Consider the following 7,500-nt stretch of genomic DNA (forward strand, 5'->3'; position numbering starts at 1 on the left):
GAGATGTGTCCCAATTTTTTTCCAATTGTGGCTGTCATTTTATGTCAAATAGCAAATATGTAACTAATAAACCCAAGTTGTTATAATTGAAACTAATTACACATGCTGGTTGCATAGCCCGATGTTGATTTACATATCCGGGTGAACCGTGCATGCTCTCCTTCTCTCCTTTGCTGTGTTGCTCTCACTCTTTTGCCAAAGAACCTGTTTTAAGAGAGATGTGCACCAAAAGCGGGGTAAAGTTGGTCTGTTAAGGGTAAACGATGATGCTTTTGGCAGCGGAAAAGCCTTTTTTATCTGGGACAATGTGGTAGCAGCAAAAGTGAGTTTTGGATTGACCGTTAGATGATGGTACCTCGGAGTAATAGTGGAAGCGAGAAATGTCCATGCGACAGCGGGGTTGTGGAGAGGAGGCTGAGCCTGCTTTGCAGGAGGCTTGTGTTTCAGTAGCTTGCAGGACAAAGTTCTCTTTTGATCATGAACTTTGCTGTCCAGTGCCTGAAAAATTAAACCTGGAAAACTCCCCGAGTTAAGCCTAAAGAAATATGCACCACCAGTGGAGAGCAATGCTAATGTTTAACTAGCTGGAATAGCTGTTTGCTTAGCGGAGAATGTGAGGTATCTGACAGAAGGGACATCTCTCTTATTAGTAATCAAATCGGGCTGACCAGTTGTTGCCATCACTCTGGGATTGTGTCAGGCAATCGAGAACAAGTTCACCACTTTATAGGACTCGAAGCACCCCCCAAAAATCAATATCATTATATTTGTCTTTAGTGGTTTAGTTATGGAAATCATATAGCACTGGATTGTTGCCGGGCGAGCTGGATTTATTTTTGCTTTATTGGCTAAAAAGAATAGTTGGAAGTGGAGGAATCTTGGCGGCGTGGTGAACGCAAGACGGCGCGTTACAGTTTTAATGATTGGATTACGTGTGTGCTAATTGTTCGGAGTTTCCAAGACATGTGTGACTTTTGCAGATGCAAACAGGGAAGTGCCTTAAAGGGTGGCTACAAAACGCAACAAAAATTAGCTGGGAATGAAAATTGGGATAATATTTGGCTGCGATGTTCTCGGTCGGACTTTAACGCAGAGCCACGGTCAGGGCGATCGTTGAACGTACACTGAGAAATGCACGAGTAGTTGATGCTGATGGTCCACACGCCCGCCACTGCGCTGCGCACATAACGCTGTTCCATGATTAGGGATTATAATGATATATCCATAATAACATCCTGGAATGGCTGCAAGATGATTTATATCCGTTCTGTGAAGGGTGGTCCTGGTAAAATTGAAATGAGCTACACAGTGTCACGGCTTGCATCCCTCCCCCCCAACTATCGGAAGTATGTTATAATTTGATATTCCAGAAGCATGAGAAGGTATAAAAAAAATCAGAAAACATTTGGTTAATGGGTTTATCATGTTTATTTGAATAAGGAAGATTGAAACTCCATTTATGCCCAACGTAAATGCTTTAGAGATCTTAATTATTGATGAAAAATCTGCCGTGCTTCTAAATTTAAAGATATGACGATTTTATAGGAATTTTAATCACCTTCCACATTAGGAATTTCCAAGCTTTGCTGTTTACGAGGGTGGCATCTCTTTTAGCCTTCCAAACAGAGGTGTCACTTGGCACGTCAAATCCTGGGGGCATCGGGCTGCGTCCTGCGTGGGGCTTGGAGCAGAGGTCAGCGCGGAGCAATTCCTCCTAAGATGTGCTTTGGAAAACTGACTGGAATGTTTGCTGTGAGCAAACTGCAAGAGGGAAGCGTGGATGGGAAAACCTCCTCTGAAACCACTGCCGTCGGGTTTAAATACCTGGTATTTGTGCTCGCTGGACCCGCCTGTTAACAGTTTGTTCCCTAAATTTGTTGTCAGTGTTGGATTTTGGGTTTGCTTTTTCTCCTGAGCATCCCAGGACAAGGTTTCCCCATCCAATTTGAGGGTCAATTTACAGTTTCCCATAGGAAGTGTTACCGCTTGGTTAGCTGGCTTAAAAAAAATAATAGAATTATCTACAATATGCTTCACTAGATCCTTTTGTCCTTTGGATACATTTAGCAGCTTTTGACCAGATAAGGCATATTTGTCCTCAGGATATGAACCAATAATTCAACCCTGAATTGAGATCTATGGCCACCCGTTTGTTCCAGCCCACACTAGGAGTCTCTGATAGTCTGAACTGTTTATAGCACCAGGGAAAAAAAATAACAGGAAGGGGAAAAAAAAAGCCCACCCCTTCTTCTGCACCTCAGGAATAATAATTCATTAGCAATTAAGGTATTTTAAATAAACTTCTGGAATTATACGTCTGAATCCTGCAGTGGACTTTAAATGTAAACCCAAAGCAGAGGCCTTGGAAGGAGTTTTGTGTGTCGCAGCCTCGGCGACCTTTTAATTCATGGAGAATTGTTATTTACGTTGCCTGGATGTTTCCCACGGAGCGTGGCTGAGTGTGTGCACTTTTATTACTGTATGCCTTTAAGTATCTCCTGGCATATCGGGGCTATTCATACCGCACAGTCACTCACGGAGGAAAGAACCAGCCCACCATAAATTGCAGCGCAGTCAGTAAAAAGATGCCACAGACAAAAAGTGTCCCTGGGAAATTCGATTGACCCAAAAGAAAAGCAAATAAAAGAAAGGAAAAGGCCCATATTTTCTTTGCGGTGTTGCTGAAAAGGATGGGAGTATCATTTTCATAGTGGAATAATGTTTTCTGGGAAAACACAAAAGCAGATGTTCCTCATTAGGAACACCCATTGTCTACATATCACAACTATGAACAGATAAATCTCTCCTATTTCACCCATACATTCCAGGGGCTGTAAATGATTACAGGATGCCGCTGTAACTGCTAAACCAAAACCACACTCTGGGCTAAAACAATTCCTCCGTCACATATTTCACTAGAAGGTACGGAAATTCCCGTGAAGATCCATCCTTTTGCCTTCTCCTTGCCTCATTGGGCTCGAGGATACCCCAAAACTGGGGGTCTGAAGTGTCAGCAGCGGTGAGGAGCGGTGCTGGGGCATCCGGATCACAATCCCGCCCGGAATGGATGCGCTCGCAGTGCATCGCCGAGCGTGTGCTCTGCAGCGGGTTTCCAGATGGTACCATCACAGTCCTACTGCTAGTTGGCATCTCCGCGGGTAGTAAATACCCCCCTCCCCAATAAATCTGGCATTATTCTATAGAGTTTAGGAGACTTATCATTCCAAGTGTGTCCTACTTTCCTGTATGGAAGCCAGACATCTGCTTATCCCATTTCTTTCATACGGAGTTTGGAATAGCTTTAGTTGGGGGGGGTGGGATAAAAAGTTTTGTCATATTTAACAGCTGTTACAGAATTTCAATCCCGTAGGCTCTTAAAATACTTTTGGGCTGACCTCAGGTTTTGTGGATAATTGGCATTGGTGGGAGCCACCCCCCTTAACCTTTCCTTGCCTGGAATTTCAGATTATTTCCCCTCACCACGTTGCCCGGTTGTGCTGTTTGGGGGGGGGGGTTGAATGCTGGCTGGCCGGTGCAGCGCTTTAATTCCTTCCTCCTCCAAGTTTACACCTTTGGCGCGGCGGCTGGAGGGCGATGGGGGTGTATTTTTTCGTCAGCAGCAGCGTTTCCTTTCACTTCCCGTCACAAAGGTGAGAGCCGCTGACCTTTGCTGGCAGTCCCGGCCGCTGAATTATTCATGTGATTGACTTTTTGTCAGTGCACACAGTTGTGCTCTGGGACATTTTATTCATTTACCTCATTTAAAGCGCCTTTCTGCACCTGTTCAAGTATTAATATCATGTAATTTGGGCCTAATGCCGATTTTGCTGAACACTCATTATATTTTTTATTAGCTATATTTCCAAACGATTATGTATGATTATTACCAAGCCTTACAAACAGCAATGGGTTATTCCCTAGACCTTTACATCTTCTTGTCAGGTTGTTTTCAGAAGCAAGGAGGATAAACATTTGACCAGTCCCAATGTTTTTATTCCTACTCCATATCCAACCAGAGAACTTAAAGCTTTTTCCCTTATGGCTTTGCGAAAGCATGATTAAATCCAACTCTGCAGAAGCTGTACAAATGCCAGCATTTATAAGGTCAACGCTTTTGTTAAAAATGCTATGTAAATGAGGATCTGCAAAAAGGGACATTAAATAAAATTAAATTCATTGTCTTCTTTAATGTCATTTACATTTTGGCTAAGCCCTGGCCTGTCAAGGAGGATTTTTTAAATAATTTTAATTACACATCATTTAGGGATCCAACGTTTTCTATTCAGTAGCATTTGGATAACCTGCAAAATGGTGACTGTTTATTAACTTCTTAAATGACAACTTGTCATTTCATCTGCATAACGCCAGGAAAACAGACCACTCTGGTGTCATTTTTGGTTTAAATTCTTATTTTTGTCTTGAAGATGATCTCCCAACTCCTGGAAGAATAGGCCTTAAAATAACTCAGTGCTCTTCTGCTCTCATTGTCCTGTTGGCGCTACCAAGTTCAGAGTGTGTTAAAAAATGACAACTTTCCTGAGTAACCAGTTGTCGAAAAAATTCTATCAGAAACCTGACATTGATTATTTTTGCCTTTATTTTCTATTTTTCCCTCTTAGAATGTGGTATATTGCAGATTAACGGCTATAGCTGCAAGGGATGGGGCAGTGGGCTGGTGTTGGAAGGAGAGGCCACTGTGGAGAGCTTGTTGCTGTTCCAAACACACACATGTGCGGAAAAGGAAATGGCAAATCAAAGTTACCCGTGTCATTCAGCAGCACCAGGATCACCAACACCCCAGAAATGGGACTTCTTATGTGCTTCCTTCTCTCTTTTCTGTTCTTTTCTTTGGGTCATCAAAGTCGCAGCGTTTATGTTGTTCCCTCTTAATCCCGACTCTTACCTGGGGCACAACCAATGGAGCCGTGGTGGTACCTGGGGTGCCAGCAGAACCATCAGGGCCAGCGTTCTCCAGTAAATCCAGATATGCTGGATGAGGCCCTCACACCACTTTCCCCCACCCCTATCTAATACTTGCTTATTTGTCCGAAGCCCAAAGCATGGCACGGCTGTAGTAGGAGGGAAGAATCAGATCGTGTGCTTTTGTGAGAGAGGAAAAGTGGGGGAAGGGATTTAAGCAAAGCTGTCAAAAACTATACTACAGGAGGTACCCTGATACAAACCATCCCGGGCTTCTGTTGCAGCCTTATCAGGTGAAAAGCAAAGATACTGCCAGAGCCTGTAATTTTGTTAGGATGCCTTTGATGAATTGGATTAGGTTATGGAAAAATCTTTCAAACTCAGAGTTCTGGTACGTGAGCTTCCAGGAAGTAAATAATTGCTCTCAGACAGCAGATAATGAAAAAAAACAACCTGTGAAACACAAAGTGGTAGAAATGGGTTTAATAAAGCCCCTTTTCTAACACAGAGGGATGCTGGGGGGTCGGGGGCAGCGGCATTGGGTTACTCGTAGGGCCGGGGGAGAGAGCTTTGCCGGGTTGGAGGAGGTGGAAATTCCAAGCCGGGAGGATGGAAATTGTCACCGGGGATGCCAGGGGGTGATTGACACGCGGGGCGAGGGGAAGGGGACGCAGGAGCTCAACCTGTGCTTGGCAGCCCCGGCCGCAGCTCACGCTCCAGGAAAATGAAAGCCATTCAGTGGGGTCGGGCTGCCGGCGGACAAGCTCCTCTTGTTTGTTTATCTTAACAGCAAATCTCACAAAAATGCTTGTGGTCGAAGCTGTGTATAATAGGACGTTATATTGGCATTATTAATACCCTGTGAAAATAAAGATGTAACTGCTCTTTCAGGGAAAAAAAAAACCTGAAGCTGGGGGTTTTTACAGGCTGAGGGGTACTCGGGGTTTTATGAGATTCAGTGATTTGACTTTTTCTGTTAACTGTTTTGGTTAGTTACCGTTTTAAGCTAGGGAAAAAAGAGCCAGCTCCTTGGTGTATATCAGCTCAGCTGAAACACAGCGTGGCTGGCTCGGATCGAGGTTTTATTTTGTGATCGAACAAACTCTCCTTATTTCTCCGAGATGGAGAAAAAATCCAGAGTGTAAATAGCATTTGTTAGGTAGAAAGGGGAGGTGTTTGTTCTGCAGGGTTTGGAGACCCTGGTGTGTGGAGGCTGGAGGCAAATTAAAACCAAAAATAATAAAGAAAATAAGGAATAAAAAGAAGGAATCTGCGATACTTTCAGCAAAAGTTTCACAGCCAGAAAATTATACAGAGCCCATCATCGCATGGCTGCGGTGCCAGAAGCGCGGAGAGCAAACTGCAGCATCTGAACGCGGCGGCGAGGATAGTGCTGTGTTTTCCCAATAATTCACTAGGAAATGAGTTTAACATGTGTGGAAAGGAAGGGGCTTACATTTGTGTTGTTGTAAGACATGTAGCATAGGCCCAGCTAGCGGAAGGAGTCGGCTCCAGCTTGTCTCTTGTGAAAGACGAAACACGGTTACACATCTGGTGAGAAAGAGCAGTTCATTTGCCCAGACAGCTCGCTCCGCGGCCGCTGAAAGGGGCTATTTTGACAGAAACAAAGCCATGGGGGCTGGGGCAAGCGATTAGCAGGCTTCTGCTGCCTAAAAACTCCTTGGCCTTAATGATAAAGAAATACTAGGAGAGGAAATAAAGAAACCTGGCCTAATCCTCCCGCAGTGTTTAAGGAGGCTTTCAGAAAGTAGGAACACAAACAAGGGCTTCCACGTGAAACTCCCTCTGCACTTTGTGAAAGTTTTCTTAATAAAAAAATAATAATAAATTAAAGAACATCAGAAGAAAAATTAACCCGAGAGCTGAAGGTCTGAAGCAGAGTGAAAGCAAAGCTGAAGCTACAAAGCAAACGTCCAAGCTTCTCTTTTGGGTTAAATTCAGTTTGCTGTGACATGTGCGCTAGGAGAAGTTAATTTGACAGTGTGTAAGAACGTGGTGCTCTCATTTAAAAGGTGAATTCACTACTGCAAATCTTAAACAAGCACTTGGTTTGCTTCCCAGCCCTGTGGCTGCACAGAACATTCGGTTTAGTTATAAAGCAAACAAGAAGACCTATCAAAACCCCCAATCTGAGGGAAAAAAAAAAATCACAATCCCCCAGTTTGAGTGAGGTTATTAATGCACAAAGGATGGATGTGAGTGCCCTTTCTTTTGAATAACAACCACTAAAATTGAATTGGTCTTGGTATTGTGTGGATTGTCAGGAATGCTCTTCACCAATCCAAATTTGATTAGGATTTCCTCTTTATGTTTGTGCAGTTCTTCTGCGGTTCACGAGATGCTGGTGGGCTGCAAGCTTCCCTTGCCTAATCCAAACAGGTTTATTCAGCTATATATGTATCTATCATGGGTAAATGAACAGCAAACTTAGGTTGGGCTCGGTTCTGTTGGTGATAAACAATTGCTGGGAGTAGCTGAAGGTATGGGGAAACGTGGGGGAGTGACCAGGACCCTGCTATCTCCTAAGGCAGGCAGTGGTTGGATGTCTGATGGTCATTG

At 43.9% G+C, this 7,500-nt stretch overlaps 1 protein-coding gene across 12 annotated transcripts in view; it reads left to right on the top strand.

The window, feature by feature from the left end:
* The window catches only part of EBF3 (EBF transcription factor 3), a 121,751-nt gene that overhangs the window by 7,871 nt on the left and 106,380 nt on the right, over window positions 1-7,500 (top strand). The window lies entirely within an intron of this gene.

The sequence above is a fragment of the Pezoporus occidentalis genome, unplaced genomic scaffold (assembly GCF_034315485.1).
Source record: "Pezoporus occidentalis ecotype Australia unplaced genomic scaffold, CSIRO_AGI_Poc_V1 ctg45, whole genome shotgun sequence".
In the NCBI taxonomy this organism is placed as follows: domain Eukaryota; kingdom Metazoa; phylum Chordata; class Aves; order Psittaciformes; family Psittacidae; genus Pezoporus; species Pezoporus occidentalis.